The 18,302-nt window shown below is 48.9% G+C and overlaps 1 long non-coding RNA gene across 1 annotated transcript; it reads left to right on the top strand.

Moving 5' to 3' along the window:
* Positions 1-3,057: 3,057 nt before the first annotated feature.
* Positions 3,058-8,060, top strand: LOC119872560. The gene is made up of 2 exons (XR_005362326.1): positions 3,058-3,308; positions 7,275-8,060. It is a non-coding gene; the product is annotated as an uncharacterized LOC119872560 (long non-coding RNA).
* Positions 8,061-18,302: the final 10,242 nt, after the last annotated feature.

Below are 18,302 nucleotides of genomic sequence, written 5' to 3' on the forward strand. Positions count from 1 at the left end.
CATCAGAGAGAGTGCATTACCTGTCCTTGGAGACTCCCTCCCACCCTCTCTGTCCTCCCTGTCCTCACGAAGGTGCTCCCTCCCCGACTCCTGCCCCATGGTCAGCATGCTCCCGGTTGCCTGCTGCAAATATCCTCTAAATGCAGTGGTCTCTGTGCTGTGTCTGGAGGCTTTGGTCCAACACCACACGTGGCCCTCGCCGAGGTTGGGTATGCTCTTCTGCTCTTCTTTCCTGTTACACTGTTGCTGGATATTTGGGTCCTTCCTGATTCCTTGTTACGAATAGATGCATTCAGTGCATCTATCTGTATGAATTAGAAGACAAAATTCACACCTGCAGGCACAACCTCTTTGGAAACATGGCAAACTGAGGGGGTTGTATGCACAGCTGTGATTTTTCCACCTAATTCTTACTGACAGGCACACTTACAACTATGCTACTCCAAACAACAGGTTCTGCAGGAAACTTTTTTCCTTGTATGTTCTAGGTCAAAACCATTTTGTCACTGTGGTTTAGACCTCGGGGCCTTTTTTACTTTCCGTGAAGTTGGGTTATAGTCCCTGGAGGAGGCTCCCGGATTCATTCCTGGCAGCTGTAATGGAATTCTGGCTTGGCTTATTTATGTCTTTTTTTAAAAAAGATTTTATTTATTTATTTATTCATGAGAAACACAGAGAGATAGAAAGAGGCAGAGACATAGGCAGAGGGAGAAGCAGGCTCCATGCAGGGAGCCCGACGTGGGACTCGGATCACGCCCTGAGCCAAAGGCAGATGCTTAACCACTGAGTCACACAGGCCTCCCAGTCCTGGTTTAATATTAGATCTCATCTACACACCCCCAGGCCACAGGGATTTGCATTTTGTGTTTACAGAGTCAGTAAAGGTCTATATAGCAATCCCAATCAACCTGTTCATAAACAAAAAGTCATGAATGATTTTCAACTAGAAGGATATTTGTGATGAGAAGCCACCACAGCAAGCAGAGGGGAGGCCCAGCTGTGGAGAGAAAGAACACCAATCTTCTTCTTCCATCCTGGAACAGTCATGGTCATGAAAAGGAGCTCAGCACTGCCTCTCAACTCCAGGCTGGGCAGGGCCTTGGAGGTGGCCTGTGGGTCTCAGCTCCCTGCCATTTGCACACAAACCTTATTTTCAACTTAACTTTTAGTGTTTTTCTGATGAGTGTGGTAGCCATGGAGCTGGGTCCATGGCCACTGGCTTATAAGTCAGACCAAGTATTTATTTATTTATTTATTAAAGATTTTATTTATTTATTCATGAGAGACAGAGAGACAGAGAGAGAGAGAGAGAGAGAGAGAGAGACAGGCAGAGGGAGAAGCAGGCTCCATGCAGGGAGCCCAACGTGGGACTTGATCCTGGGTCTCCAGGATCACACCCTGGGCTGAAGGTGGCGTTAAACCGCTGAGCCACCCAGGGATCCCCTAGACCAAGCATTTTTTGTTAAGGTTTTTAAATTTTATTTTTAAGCAATCTCTGCCCCCAACCTGGGGCTTGAACCCATAGCCCTGAGATCAGGAGTCACACGCTCCACCTGCTGAGCCAGCCAGGCACCCCCGGGCCAAGCATTTTTATCATACAGGGCTCTACATTTAGTGTGCATAAAATTTACTTTATTTTTTTTAAAGATTTATTTATTTATTATTTATTTTAGAGAGAAAGAGTGAGCATGATGGGGGAGGGGCAGAGGCAGAGGGAGAAGCAGACTCCCTGCTGAGCAGGGAGGTCAATGTGGGGCTCAACCCCAGGGACCCCAGGATTGTGACCTGAACTGAAACCAAGAGTCAGATGCTCAACCAACTGAGCCAGGCAGGTGGCCCTAAAATATATTTTATTTATGTGAATGACATTTCACCTGGTCCTTAGAGTGTTTTACTGATACTGACAACTGGTATCTGTTAAAAACAAGGTTCTAGATAACCATTCTGATTTGTGTAATTACAAGAAAGACTACAAAGCAGCATTCTCATGTGCTCACCTCACAAAAATAGATTTGTTTTTTCATGCCTAATATTGGAGCTAAGTAACTAAGTGACTGTCCAGGGACTTCTCCCCTGAGTGGCAGAGATGCCTTCCTCTGACCAGCCAGAACTACACATAGACTCAAATATCGGCTCCGGAGAGAGGTCGTTCATCTACTCAACAAAATACTTAGAATGTATTGTGGCCAATGTACCATGCTTCCAGGCTGAGAGGGAACTAAAGATGAATTAAAAATAAAACTTTTATCAAAGATGAATCTTCGTATGTGGGGAGGTGTTAAGCCAAGTGCAGAGAAGACTGTAAGTCTCCAGTGACGAGTGTCTGGGGTGGTGGTGGGTGGGTCAGGTGTGTGGGTCCACGTGGGGGGCTTCTCGTTGCTCCAAGGGCTTGGAAAGGATTTGTGGAGGAAATGGTGCCTGCGCTGGCCCGGGAAGGATGGGGGAGCTCGGACATGTGGGATTGATGGGCAGGGGCTCCTGGCACGTTCCTGGTGCCAGAGGGAGCGGGAAGGGTCTTTCAGCCTGAACTGAAAATGGGAAGTCTTCTGTGAGCATCAAAATGTTCAGAGAGGGCAGGCAAGTGGATGCTCACTGGTAGGATCCAGTGGGGGGTGGGGGGTGGGGTGGCGGGGCAGGGGGTGTGTGTGTCTTGAAAGGTGATGAGGTCCCACCGGTCCTGGATGTGACCACCTGTTGGACTAGAGAGCTGTTGGGGCTTTTGTGTCTGCTCTTCTTTGCTGCCCTTTGGGGCTGTCAGCGTCTCCAAGGGACTGGGTTTGAGGGAAAAATGCTGCCCGACTGCTCGAGGGAGGGGACGTGTGAGCCAGGGTCTGAGGGGTGCGTTGCCTGGGACCCGCCCAGGGTGCAATGACATGGAGGGAATCAAGAGGCGAGCCACGTGGATGGTGTTCTAGGGTGAAACTGCAGAACCTTGATCACCAGGCTAAGTACTTTGGACGTTTCTTCCTGAAGGCAGTTGGATTCCTTTAAAGGCAAATCTGACATGTGCCAGGGAGACTGTCCCTGCCCACGCCTTCAGCTGTTTTGGAAAGTCCTTGCAGCCAGAAGTGCTCATTAGCTGCGGCTCTCTGCCAGCCTCCTCCTGGGAGGGACATTGTCCTGCTTCCCGGCTCCTCACCATCTGCGGACCCACCCCAGGGCCCAAGTGAGAAAGAGGACCTGCTGGGTGAGCACTTTCCTGGATGCAGGAGAAGGCTGGGAGCCGCGCCCTGACAGAACCGGGAGCAGCAGGACATGTCCGCGGGCGGGAAGCCACAGCAGAGCCAGGAGGACTGTCACTCTAGGAGGTGGGATGGGGGCCTGCTGTGGGCAGCTGGACTTCCGCGGCCTGAGGGCTGAGAGCAGGGGACAGCTGGGTGACCAGGCCTGCCTTGAGTCATCCATGGTGTGGTCTGCCCCATGGCACTGTGCCTACAGGTGGGAGTTGTGGCTGAGACCATGGGTGATGCTTTGAGCACCTGATTTTGGCCCCTGGTGCAGAGACATGTAAACATGGTGGTAAAAGGAACAAGTCAGGAAGAATGAGCACATACACACATACACATACGTGATCTGTGCGTGTACATACACATAAATACATGGTAGGTACTTAGTCCATGGTGGGGGGAAGGGAAACCATCAGATATTTTTGTGGGCAACCAAATACTTAAAAATTGTTTCCCAGCAAGACTTTCTCAAAGGATTCCTCATGATGCAGGCGTGACTTCTAGGAATTCTGATGTGTAAAGGGTGTTTTTTAGGGGAGCATGGGGGTTCTCACTCATCGGAATTCAGTGGTCTCACACGGCCCTGGCACCTCCAAGGTGTCCCTGAGCTCAGGGCTTACCGTAGCTCAGTCCTGGGATTTTTAGGGCCAGCACCTGGATTTTCTTTGTCCACTGAGGGACAGACTCCTGTTCAGTAGAATTCCAGCAGAATGATTTGCAGGAAGGGGTTTCCTTTCCAGCAACCAGAATGCCTGGGTCTCTGATTTGTGCCTGCAGGAGAGCTGCCGTCCCCAGTGGTAGCGGGGCTCTCGGTGACTGCACTGGGAATCAGAAGACTGTTTCTGAAACATAGGACACAGGCAAGGAAACATGGCAGTGAGGAGTGCTTCCCCCATGTTCTGGAAGCCTGATGGACAACAGCCCCTTCTCAGCAGAAGATACTTTTCAGGGACGTGCAGGATCCTGGACAGAGATATATGCCATTGGCTCCTTTTGTCCCCCTGGACCCATGTTTTCCTCTGAACTCACCTATTCTCTGACACTTGGTCTTTGGGTGGCTTTAGTATTGCCGATGGAAACTACAGTCAAGGTCTGTTGGCTGGCGGGTGATGCGGGTCCAACCTCCCAGAGTTTGAGGAGTAGATTACTGTTTCAGCCCATTGTGTTTATTAAATCAGTAGTTTGGGAAGGATGTCAGCTTCTCTGAGTTTTTCCCACGTTGACAAATGTGTTATTTGTGTAGGGAAATCAACATGACCCCCCCTTCCCAGCAGCCTTGGCCGCGCCCTCTCTGCAGCTCCAGGAAGAGGGGATAAAGGCCAGACAGACAGAATATTATCGAGTCTATGCAAACTCCTACAGCACACCTTGTATTCCCCTCCAATTATGTGCTATTCCTTCATCTGTGGCAGGAGTAGGTAGCTTTGCTAGGAAGAGTGGGCCAGGACGCTTCTCTGGAGCACCGCTTTCACTGTGAATCTTTAGCTTCTGACGAACCCCTAACCTTGAATGACCTCTGGCACTCAGCCATGTTGCAGGCTTGTGTGTATGTGTGGACGTCTTCACCAAGAAAACATAGGAAGTCACATAGTGGGGACCCCCTCTCAGGCAGCAGGTAGTGAGCCCACAGGGGGCACTGGGCGGGAGGACTTACAGGGGGATTAACCCAGAGGATGGAACGGGGCATGGCTCAGGGAAAACAGATGTCTTCAGGGTTGTTGGCCGGCCCATATGTGGGCGAGTCATCTCAGGAAGCATCATACTGTGCACACTCATTTTAGGGTTGACTTAATAGTATTGATCCACAGGAATTTAGCAAACTGTTTGCCTCTGTTCTCTGGAAGGTAAATATGGAAAACCCCATGGAGGTCACAAAAGTGTTAGGGGTCATCTACACAGGGGAAATAGCGCTGGCCTGTCCTCTCCATTGTGGCATGTGACGCTTTACCTACCGAGCCTGCGGGTACGTCCACATGACCAGTAGAAAGAGCAGGATCTGGAAGCGGGGAGGCCAGATTTCAGCCACAGATCATCACTCACCCACCTCAGATGGCTGTCCCTTCTCGAGGATGGAGATCTGATAACTAGGACATGGAGTTGACATGAGAACATCATGAAATAAGGTGGTGAAAGTGCTCAATTAATTGTAAGCCCTCAAAAAATGAGAGAGCCCTCAGCATTTGACCTAGAACACCACCTTGTTTTCTGAGGCAGCAATGAGAAGCACATTAGCTGAGCCTCAGGGCTTCATCTTTGGTTCTGTTGGCATTTGGGGTCTTAGATGTCCTTTCTCTTTCCACATAATTGGGATTAAGTTAGAAAGCTACAGTCCTGCTGGAAGCTCAGAAGAGACACACTGTTTGCTCTGGTTTGCTTGCAGATGAAGGTGAGACTACATCTTGCATCTTTCCGTCCAGGGAGGTAAGCTGTACGTGGGTTCTAGAAGGTTGTGAGCTGTCAGGTGACGGGAACATGGGTCAGGCAGAATCGCATGGGGCCACGGCCCGGGAGGCGATGTGACCACCACAGGCAAAAAACCAGTAGGGCCCATGTGCCCAGAGCTGCTGGTAGCCTCTGGGACTTTTGTCTGCCCCCCACCTCCCTGCCACTGCCACCAATAACAATGGGCATTTTTGACTTAGTGTTTTATGACAAAGGACAGTGGGGTAGGGGACGTAGAATACGAGAATACGAGATTACTGATGATGTATATTCTTGATATTGGTGTAAATGTTGGTTCAAGGCCACACATCATACGTTTCCACCCCCCGCTTGCCTTTTCCTGCCGTGACCCTTGGGTTTATTTATTTATTTATTTTTATTTATTTATTTTTTTAATTTTTATTTATTTATGATAGTCACACAGAGAGAGCGAGAGAGGCAGAGACACAGGCAGAGGGAGAAACAGGCTCCATGCACCAGGAGCCCGACGTGGGATTCGATCCCGGGTCTCCAGGATCGCGCCCTGGGCCAAAGGCAGGCGCTAAACCGCTGCGCCACCCAGGGATCCCCCGTGACCCTTGGGTTTAAACCTGGTGCGCTCCCAAAGGTGCTGCCTGTGGCCCACCGTTTCTGTGCCCCCTTCTCGTCCGCAGCGCCAGCTGGGTTGGATGCTCTTGCCTGAACGAATGCATGTGGGTTTTCCCCACAGCAGAGCTTGATCTGAAGACCTGGGTGCAGGGAAGAAGCAGAGAGATGGGGAAGGAGGAAGAGCATTACCAAGAGTCCACACTGCTTTGAGCAGTACCGGCATTACTCCCCCCGCCCGGCCCCTTTCAGGAAGCATCTAGATGCCTCTAGAAGACAGATATTTCTTCAGTGCTTCTGTCCCCTGTCACTGAAGGGACCTGCACTTGCCGGGGGCCTAGTGGGCCCTGAAAGACCCCTGCCTGTCCCCTGGACAGTGGTGACAAGTTCCTGATATTCTTCCTGCCTCTGTGTCTGCCTCCAACCTGCCCTGCGTGTACTGTCGGAGTAGCCTTCAAAGGAACTCCTGGCTCGCAAGGCTTCATGATGTCACTGAGAAGAGATTAGCTGCTCGGGATGGCTCCCCAGATCTCTCCAGTTGACCTCAGACTCCTTGCAGGGAGCCTGGCCCCAGGCCAGCACCACTAGCACCCCCGGGCACCCAGACCTTCCTACCCCCACATGTGGTCTTGCTCTCGCCTGCCTTCTTCTCAGCATCTGGAGCCCTACCTGTCCCTCAGGGACACCTGTCACCCGTGTCAGCTTTGCATCTCTGTGTATACTCAACGGTGTGGCCCTACAGCACTGCAGGTGATGTGGCTGAGCAGGTGGGAGACCAAGGGGGCCACTGGGGGACTTTCCCCAGAGGGTCTGGGGTCACCCTGCTCTGCAACTCATCTGGGTTCCCCACCAACTTCATCTCCTTGCTGTCATGGAAAGGAGGCCCCTTGTCTTTTTTTGGGTGGCGCTCAGCTCCTGGAGGCTGCTCTCAGGCCCTTGCATATGGCCCCCCATCTCCGAAGCAGGAGGACCCCCTCGGGTGAAACCGCCCCAGTTCAAGTCTCTGCCTTCTTCCCGCAGAAGACTCGGTGCTTCATCCTGGCCTACGTGGAGGAGCTCCCCTGTGCCAGAAAAGGTAAAACCATCACGTGGATCATCCCACCCACACTCAGAGGAGATGACATCATGTAAGGGTGAGAGTCCTGGAGTCACTGAGGTGGGACTTCCAGAGTGCGCTGTCCTTCCTCAGAGCCTCATAATGACGTGGTAACAAATTCACTGGGCTGCCCTGGTGTTGCTGTGATGTCCTCCCCCCTCCTGCTCCCGGAGACTCAGGCCACTGGCCCTGCTCACCTGCCCCTTGGCTTCTTTCAATTTGTTCCCAAAGTCTCTGAGTTACTTTGGTGCCAGAATGTCTTTTGGAAAAACACATCAAGGACAGAACGTGAAAGGAATGGTACAGAAATAAATAAATGAAGTTCTATAGAAGAGGGAGGGAGCAGTTGCCAGGCACTCCTCGCCCCTCCAGCATCGCACCAATGGTGGCGCTGCCTTTGCTGCCCACCAGTGACATCCATCAGAGACTCAGCAGTGCTTCGGACATGCATATCCTGACGGCCTGGCGGTCTTACAAGTGTCATGAAAGTGCACACGAAGGTTTGAACCTCCTGATTCGCATGATTTTGTGGGAATTTATTGGTCCATTGGATGGTGAACCATTTTCAGAGATCATGTCTGGTAGCTTCTGGGAAGAGGACCAGTAACTTATTCTCAAGTGACAGTTTGGTTGGGCTTAGGACTTTTTGTTTTTTAAAGCTGTTTCACATAAAAAAAATAAAATAAAATAAAAACTTTTTTTGTAAAAAAGAATCAGACATTTAGAAGAGGGGTGTGTGGTTTCCGTAAGTTGTATATGGGACAAATCTTGTTCGCGGGATTATTGTGAGCGACGCTCACCAGGAAAGCACTTTGATGTATGGTAAAAACTTTATTCAGACTTGCAAAAACAATAATGTTAAAATATAAATCTAATTCCGGGAGCCCCTGGGTGGTTTAGCCGGTGAAGTATCTGCCTTCAGCTCATGTCATGATCTCAGGGTCCTGGGATGGAGCCCGGGGATGGAGATCTGCTTCTCCCTCTACCTGCTGCTCCCCCTGCTTGTATTCTCTCTCTCTCTCTGTCACTCTCTCTCTCAAATAAATAAACAAAAATAAAAATAAAAATTTACATCTAACTCCTTTACAGAGTTCACAATCACACAAAAATTTGTTTTTAATCCAAAGGAAGTTTGTTTTCACAAACATTTTAAGTTAGAACTTAATTGCTAATTCCATTCCTTATAATCCAACTGAGCCCATTTGTAGGATCTGGGACCATTTGGAAAGTGTTTCTATGACAGTATTAGGTATTTCCCTGGGATCCTCAGCCTGGGGACTTATCATAAGTCTGCTGCCCCCTGGGGCCATCGCATCAGCCACCAGGTCCTGCACGGCCGAGGGGCCTTTCAGCTGCCAGGTCTCTGAGTGGTGCCCCATAGGGCCCTGGATTAGGTTGGTACTTGGTGTTGTTACCAGTACAGTAATCTGAGAGCCAGGTGTGGCTGGCTGGCCATTTACAGATGAGGACACTGAGGCTTCCAGAGATTTAAATTAATGGTCCAATGCCACACAACTAGTTAGTGGCTGAGGTGGCTTCCTCTGCAGTTCTGTGACACCGAGTCCATCTGCTATGCTACTTTTTAGAGACTGACCAACGAAGTTTTATTTTCTGGGCAGACTTTGGCAGGTGAACACAGGCTTGTTGAAAATTCCTTCTATTCATTATGCCCTGCATCTTTTTTAAAAATTTATTTTTATTTTAAAAAATATTTATTTGAGAGAGAGAGAGAGAGAAAGAGAAAGAGAGAGAAAGAGAGAGAGAGAATGAGCAGAGTAGAGGGGCAGAGGGAGAAACAAACTCCCCGCTGAGCAGGGAGCCTGATGCCGGGCTCAATCCTAGGATCCTTAGATCACGACCTGAGTTGAAGGAAGATGCTTAACCCACTGAGCCCCCCAGCCACCCCAATAGGTATCTAAGAAAGCTTATTGTCAGACTGATGTTAGATTTGTGGCTTAGGCTGCTAGCATGACCCTGAGGGAGTCGTTTACCTGATGGCGGCAGGCAGGATCGGCAAACATCTCTCCCCACCCCGAGGTCCAGCCAGTGTCAGGTACGCAGGCCCGCCTGCTAGCCTGGTTCCGTGGTTTGGTTCAGCACATCTCCCCAACGTCCTGCTCTCTGAGTCACATGCACGCCCCAGAGGTAACAGTGTCAACGAGTCTGCTGCTTCTGAGTGCAGCTGTGAGGCTCAGCTCTGGGTCAGGTGTGGCACCCAGAGCAGCCAGGCAGTCATGTGGTTCAGCAAACCTGTCAGCCCCAAGTCCAAGGTGATACTGGTCCCTTGTTCAGACCCACAGGACATGTCTGGGTCCTGCCTCAGGACTTTGTGATGTATGGCACTCTCATGGTCTCCTGGAACTTCCTGTGTGAGGTCAGCTAGTTAGTGGACACCTGTGCATTGTGTCCAATAGGGAACCAGATAAGCTGCTTCCAGTCCTCGCACATTCTATGTTTTAGATGTCTTCACAACACACAGTACAGGGCTGTCTCTGAGATATACATCTCGTTGGATCAGTCCCATTTGCCCTGTCTGGGGACAACTTGTGGACTTGCTGTCATCAGGCAGGGCCCAAATGAATGAGCGTGGGTGCCTCTTTGAGCTGGGGAGGCTGTTTTGCGGCTTGAGTGGTGGCTGGGGCAGGCAGGGTACTGCAGGGAGGAGGTCACGAGGGGCACAGGTGCCGTGACACCTGGAAGCCAATGGGACAGTGTGGACTGCCCAAAAGTAAACCCACAGGTACATAGCTAATTGATGGTGGACAAAGCAGCCAAGATGATTACATGGGGGAAGGATAACCTAGTTCACTGGAACAAACTGGATATCCATCCAGGGAAAAAAGAGCTATGACCTTATTTCATAGATCTTGGACTTAAACCCAAAAGTTACAATTATAAAATTTCCATAAGAATATGGGAAAAAAATCTTTGAAATTTTGGGTTAAGCAAGATTTCTTATGACACCAAAAGCGCAAAGCGAAAAAAAAAAAAAAAAAAAGCTACACTGAACTTCATCGAATTAGAATTTCTGCTCTTTGAAAGACACCAGTAAGAGATAAAAACGACTCGAGGCACCTTGGGGGTTCTATCGGTGAAACATCTGCCTTCGGCTCAGGTCACAATCTCGGGGTCCTGGGATCCTGATCTAGATACTTACCAAAGAGAAATGAGAACAAATGCTCAGAAAGGGACTTGAGTCCATGAACGTTGATAGCAGGCTTATCCCTAAGAGCCGGGCCAGGGAACAACCCACATGCCTATCAGGAGGGAAAGGTGTAGACAAACAGCGGATGCTGCTCAGCATTGAGGAGGACCCATCAACAATGTGGTCCCGTGAATACTTCTCAGGGGTATCATCTGAGAAGTTTGCAGACACAAGAGACACCTCAGGTTCGTGCTGTCTGATTTCGTTTTTTTGGCACCAGGAACCCATGAGAATCGGAAAGTAGATCAGTGGTTGCCAGATGCAGGGAAGATGGTGTAGCTCAATCTGGTGGTACTTGTGCGAGTTTATACACTTGTCTGAACTCAGAGGACTGCCCGCATGAGGCATGTAGCAATGCTGCCTGTGGACCCCACATCAGGAAAACCCGGAGACCGCATACCTGGCCCTGCAAGCAGGCTCTCCTCTGCATCTGCGAGCCCAGGCTACAACAGTACCCCTTTCACAGGGTTGTTGGGACAATTTAATAAGACACCACATTTTGTTTTGAGGCCTGGTGCAGACTTAAAATCCAAGCTAAATTCTATACCTGCATTTCTGTTTTTTTTTCCTTCATCATATCCTGAAAGAACATGGTTTGGGGTTTATCTCATTCCAGAATTGCTACTTCTGCAGACCCCAGGGACTACGTGCATGCTCACAGGTCACATGTCACACACCCTGGAAAAGCACCTGCTCTTGTGCCAGCTCTTGGCTGGGAAGTGGAGCTGAATCTCCTCCCCCTGCAGAGCTGCCACGTGACCATCCCTGTACCTGCACACACAGAAGAGGCCCAGCTCCGTGGGCCAAGTGAACTTTCTCTGGGCCAGGGCTGTGCTGTGAATTCCTGACTGACCTGAATGAGAACGGGCTCATTTGAGCCAACGAGCTGTCAGAACAATACATCTTAGATTTCTGCGAGGAGTCCCCTTTCACCAAGTTTTTCTGCCCTCCCCGTCCATGATGCCTGCCTGCCACTGTCTAGCCTCTGCCACTTGCCTTAGATTACTCTCCCATAACAACTCCTCTGCACATGGCCCCCACCTCCTTTGTGCACCCCCGTTACACAATGCCTGGCCGGCCACCCCGCGCGGTCTCCTGCAGAGCCTCCCGCCCGACAGCTCTTCCCACTGAGAACTCAGGGAGCAGATGGCCTCTGGCCTGCTGTTCTGTGCTGGCACCTTCGGGGAGCTGGAAGGTTTTGGCGTGAGGCTAATCTAAACTCCTAACCTCAAGTGTCAGAGCTGCGTGCCCTCAGTCCAACAAGAGGTTTGAACGAAGGGTGCGTACTGGATCGGGGTGAAGGCTAGGGTGGGACAAAGGTGGATTTGGCACCGCTTGTGTGAGATGGGGCTTCATTTGTCTTTGTGTCTCTCGCCATCTGGAAGCCTTTCTGCTGGCAACTCTTCTCTGTGTCGACTTTTCATTCCATAGGTTCCCCTCCTCTGAGTTGTGCTCAAGTTAACTTGAGAACACACAGGTCTCTGACAACATGTGGAATGTTCTATTTGTTCCTTTAGGCAATTAGCTTCACAGTCCACCGTGGCCTAGACACATGGGGATCTGACCATCATCCCTACTGTTTATCAGCTATAGGACTTGGGGTGGGATGCTCAGCTCCAGCCACCACCACCCTGGCCTTTCCTGTTGGGGGAACCAAGCTCATGTCTCCCTCAGGGGTTTGGCATTTGCTGCTGCCTCTACCGGGCCTGCTCATTTGGAATTTCTGCAGGAGGTTCCTCATTCACATCTCACTTTAAACGCCATCTGTGCAGGGGCGCCTGGCCAACTTAGTTGATGGGGCACAAGACTCTCAATCTTAGGCTCGTGAGTTTGTGCCCCATGTTGGGTGTAGAGATGACTTAAAAATGATAAATGAAACCAATGCCATCCCTTCAGATAGAACTTTCCTGATCACCATTTCTGAAACACATACCTCATTGAGTACAATTGCACCATCTTCTCTTAATTTCTTTGAAGCATGTGTCCTGTTTATTAGCTTCTCATCTGTCACACTCAATGAGAACAAAAGCATCCAGAACGTGGAGCAGGGCCAGAGCTGCCTATTGTACCACGATGTCCCCAGAGCCTTGGATTGTCCCTGACACATTTACAGAGTTCTTCATATTTATTGAGTGGATCAGAGTTAGCCCCTCTATCTATCTGTAAAGTGGAGATAGTAGTACCTCCTTGTAGGGTTAGTGAAAATCATAGGACAAAAAGTTTATAAAGGGTTAGCCTGCTGCGTGGCATAGGGTGAGTGTGCTATAAACTGTGGATCTACTCACTGTCATTTCTGACCCTGTGGCCCCCTCCCAGCTGTATGAGCTGGTCCAGAGCACAGATTACGTCTTACTCGTCTATTTCACATTGCTATGCATGTAGTACACACTCAATAAAACATTGTTTATTTTTTTATTTTTATTTTTTATTTTATTTATTTTTTTTTTTTAAGATTTTTTTTTTATTAATGATAGTCACAGAGAGAGAGAGAGAGAGAGAGAGAGAGGCAGAGACACAGGCAGAGGGAGAAGCAGGCTCCATGCACCGGGAGCCTGACGTGGGATTCGATCCCGGGTCTCCAGGATCACGCCCCGGGCCAAAGGCAGGCGCCAAACCACTGCGCCACCCAGGGATCCCTTATTTTTATTTTTTAAAACATTGTTTATATGAAAAAACTTCCTCCCAGTAAATCAAGGCCTCAAGCAAATAAAATAGAAAACACATCAACTTCATGGAAGCTCATCTTTAGTTTTTAATTTGTTTAAAAATTTATTTACTTATTTGAGAGAGAGAGATAGAGTGAGCAGGGGAGGGAGAAGGAGAAGCAGACTCTCCGCTGAGCAGGGAGCCTGACACCAGGCTGGATCCCACGACCCTGAGACCATGACCTGAGCTGAAACCGAGAGTTGGATGATCAACCGAAGGAGCCATCCAGACACCCCACGTAAGCTCATCTTTTATACTCAAGTGAAGAGCCCTTGTCCCTGTGTGGACTTTCCAGACTGCCTGGTCCTGGAAGGGCTGGGGGATAGTTCCTGTGTGGCTCCCGTTGGAGCATCTGCACGTTTGCCGTCACTCGTGCTCATGGATGCGCTTTTCTCCACGAGGCTGCTCGGGGTTTGGACCTTATTTATCCTGTACTCTGGCCAGCTGGCCCTGTGCCCCCAGCACTCAGTGTAGACATGTTTAGCCCTGAAGGGACAGCGATGTGGGGATCAGGAATGCAGACCTTGGACTCAGAGCCCTTGGGCTGCAATCCCAGCTCCAAGTCTCACCCACACTAGTCTGAACCTCTCAGGCCCCAGACTGCTCTTGGCTCCCACCATATGTTCAGTAGTGTTTACTGAATTAACCTGAAAAGTTGTACATAAATTGATTTTTTTTTGTAAATAAAAGCATATTTAAACAGACAGGGAGAACTTGTTGATCCTTTGTAATATGTATAAGCATGCCTGATGTGGGGTGGGTTTTTTTTTTTTTCTGATGTGGGTTTTTTTTTTTTTTTCTGATTTCATATTTATCCTATGAGATGTGGTAAATGTGAAGTACATTTGAGAAGAGATCTATACTTTCCCCAGAATCAATTTATAAACACTTTGAGAGAACAAAGTACTGAAAGAAAAACAAACTTCCCTGGCTAGAGCTTGCAGCCTCATCAATCTGAAGCGAAAATTCTCTTTAAACAGGGTATTTCCCGTTTCAGGTTTGTCTTATTTTTTTTTATTTTTTTATTTTTTTTACCAAAGGATTTTTTTGTTGTTGTTGTTTGTTTTTTTATTCATGGGACACAGCAAGGTAGAGACATAGGCAGCGAGGTAGAGAGAAGCAGTCTCCCCACGGGGAGTCCAATGTGGGACTCGATCCCAAGACCCCAGGATCACTCCCTGAGCCAAAGGCAAACGCTCAACCACTCAGCCACCCAGGTGTCCCAGGTTTTTTTGTTTTTTTTTTTAAGATTGTGTTTATTTATTTGAGAGAGAGTGAGAGCACGAGATTTTCCCTAATTGTTTATCTTTGGCTACTGGGAAAAAATTTTAATAGTAGCAACATGATGGCATTCTTGTAATGATTAACTGCTGGTAAAACTGTGTGCTGGCAAAAAAGAATGTCAACAACTTTAGGAATTGGTCCTTTCCTCAAAGGACCTGTGGCCGTTTATCTACAAAACCAGTGTGGTTTTCACAGGTACTCTTGAAAAATATTTGAAGAAAGCCCATTTAAAAATGGTTTAAAATGGTTTTTAAATGACTAGAATGCAATTCACTCCAACTTAATATTTAATAGAGACCAGGAAGACATGGGTGCACATTCCTCACTGTGGAATAGAACCCCTTTTGTGTGTGTGTGCCACAGCAGCCTCTGATGATGGCTTGTGGCTGTGGTGACATCTTGGCACTTGAAAGTCTCTATTGTCAGTATATTTGGTAGATTTCTCTTCATTATCCATAGTGAAGCCTCAATTCAACTTTTTGAAATCTATCTCATCAAGTAGATTTTCTTGACTTTCAAGAATTATAGAGTTCTTCATGGATGCTGACCCCATGCATCCAACCATTGGAAGGACAAGATTTGTATTCTAGCAATGAGTTTGGGTTCCAGAAATCATTTTACCCTTGTACAACCTGTAGCTCTCACAGGCATTTAAGAGACACTTGTTGGGGTGATAGATATAATCTATGGCCGTAGGATAGGACAATACACTGGCTGCGGTGGACCTAGTGGTGTCCCTTCAAAATTCGCATGTTGAAGCCTTGACCTGCAATCTGATGGTCTTTGGAGGTGGGGCCTTTGGAAAGAGTTACTTTTCTGTGGGGTCATGAGGGTGGGGCCCTCAGATTAAGATAACGTATGCATCCTTTATAAGTAGAGACTCCAGAGAGCTTGCTTTCTCTCTATCTGAGCACATGAGGATATGCTTTGAAGATGGCAGTTGTTCTGCAAGGAAGAGAGCCCTCACCAGGGAGCAAAATTGGCTAGCTTCTTGACCTTAGACTTCCTAGCCTCCACACCTGGAAAAAATAAATTCCTGTGGTTTCAGCCACATAGACTGTGATATATTTTTTAAAAGATTTTATTTATTGAGAGAGAGAGAGAGAGCACAAGTGAGGGGAGAGGTAGAAGGAGAAGCAGACTTCCCGCTGAGCAGGGAGTCCGATCGATGCAGGGCTCAATCCCAGGACCCTGAGATCATGACCTGAGCTGAAGGCAGACGCTTCACCAACTGAGCTCCTTGGGCACTCCCAGAAACATGGTACTATCTAGAATTTAGAGAAGGCACAAGAAGACAGAAGAGTGTAATAAATGTCCATGTATGACTCACCGCCCTCATGCCCTTTCACCGTCCACGCTGCTCCAACCACATGCCTCCTGCTTCACTGCACATGTGGAAGCATCGAGGGACATCTGACACTTCTGCTCAGAAGACCTTCTAAAGGCTTGCTGGGGCAGGAGCAGGCACCTTCCCTGTAATGAGCCACATGGTACACATTTCAGGCTTTGTAGGGCATACAGTTGCTGCTGCAGCGTGAAAGCAGCAACCAACACATCTCAACAAGTAAGTGAGGCTGAGTGCCAATAAAACTTTGCAAAAGGATGCTGAAGTTTGAATTTTGTATGATTTTCACATGTCACAGACTCTTCCTCTTCTTTCTGAGGCCCCTTCCCCCACCCCAACCATGAAACAACGTGAAAATCATTGTTGCTCATGGGCAATACAGAAACAGACAGAGGGCTGGATTTGGCCTATAGCTTGTCAACCACAAGGGTGGGGAACAGATCAAGGGAGCAGGAGGGCACGCAGGGAGACACCCTCCACCCTCGGGGCTGCTGCAGGGGTCAGGGACCAAACTTTACCAAACCTGCATGGAGGACACAGAATGGTAAGTTTGCCATTATTATTAGTACTATCAACCCTGCGTTTATTGATTTCGTCTTATGCCCTGAGCACAATGTTGGGGCTGAGCATAGACAAATAAATGAGTTACATAGTTTTTGCCACTTAGTCTAGTTGGGAAGACAGATGCATTTTTTTTTCTGTGTCATGTGGTAAGTACCATGATAAATAAAAAAAGCAAATGGGACGCCTGGATGGCTCATTCTATGGAGCATCTGACTTTTCATTTCGGCTCAGGTCATGATCACAGGGTCCTGAGATTGAGCCCTATGTGGGGCTCCTCGCTCAGCAGGGAGTCTGCTTGAGATTCCCTCTCTCCCTCTCCCTCTGCCCCTCCCCTCACCCCCGTGCATGAGCACACTCTCTAAAATAAATCTAAAAAATAAAATAAAAAGTAAATATAAAAATGCAAATAATATACATGTATGTATACATGTATTTATACATTCATGCACATGCACAAATGGCTACAGAATATAGATGACATATGAATTCAAACATGATTCCAGTGCAAGTGCCTTCCATGAAGGTAGGCACTTCACACAAGAGTAGGAGGGTTAAGGGAAGGTGTCTGAGGCAAAGGGGAAAGACGGGTAGGCGTAAAGAGGCTTCCCTTCCTGGCGGGAGGCTTCTCCCCATCTGTCTTCTGGATGACTGATCTCTGGAGGGGAACATGGGAGAAGAGGGAGTCAATTTGTAGGCTGAGAAGCCTGTGGAAATGGAGCATCTGAGGTTTCCAGAGGGGGGATGATTTGTGGGATGTCACGTGGTGCTTGGTGATCCAGACCTGGCTACCTCTTCCATCTCTGACGACTCCCCTCCGTGTTCACTGGGCTCCAGGCATGCTGTCCGGCCTTTCTGCTGTTTCTTTAAGGTGCTCCTGACACTCCTGCCCCAGGCCCTTTGCGCTTGCTGTTCCCCTGGGCTGGAGTCCAATTCCTCCCTCATTTGTTCCTCAAATGTCCTGTCCGACCACCCTAGCCAATACTGATCATGGTCTCTTAGGTTTGCCTTGATGCTTTCCCCTCTGGTGATTATGATCTCCTCCTTTTACACTCTAACTCCACACTAGAACACAAGCTTCACGAAGTCAGAGCATGTGTTTTGTTTAGAGTTTTATCTCTAGAGTCTGGGACACTGCCTGGTAAAATACAGACATGTAAGAATGTCAGTGACATGAATCACCAGGAGATGTGGGAAGAGTGGAGGGACACAGGATGGGCTGTGGGCAGAGGGTCAGCAGGTCGACCCCACAGGTTGAATGCCCCAGAAGGGGAGAGGCAGGAAGACAGGGAACAGCTGAGGGAAGTGGGAAAGGAGGGAACTCGAACACTGGAACTCCAGCCCAACAGATAAGGAGTGAGTCTGTGCCTGGGGGTGAGCTGGGATCGGGGCACCCCACCCCGCTCTGGGCCTGTGGCTTATCTCTCCCGGAGTGGCGTGCAGATTGAGAGAGAAGAGAGCAGCCTTGCCAGGCAGGGTGAGGGAAGCAAACAGCCCATCCCAGAGCTGGACATGAAAGGCACAGCCATCACATGGGATGTATTTGGTTTCATGCTTCTAGGGTTAAAAAAAAAAAAAAGGAAACAAAACAAAACCCTCAACCCAGGCCTACCTGCTGTTTGGCACCAGAGCACCTTCTCTCTTGGGCTGGATGTGAGCTCCAGGATGGGGGCCAGCTGCTGCCCCCTCCCTTCTCGCTCCTGCCCGGTGGTTGTGAAAACAGGCAGTAAAGAAACAGAAGCAGGCCATCCTCCTGACTTTTTCTCTCCTTGCTTCTATTTCCATTATGATCATTTTATTAATAAGCCAGGGTGGCCAGTGTTCATGTGAAATACAAGGTACAGCGTGTGA

This window comes from Canis lupus, chromosome 7 (assembly GCF_011100685.1).
Source record: "Canis lupus familiaris isolate Mischka breed German Shepherd chromosome 7, alternate assembly UU_Cfam_GSD_1.0, whole genome shotgun sequence".
NCBI lineage: Eukaryota > Metazoa > Chordata > Mammalia > Carnivora > Canidae > Canis > Canis lupus.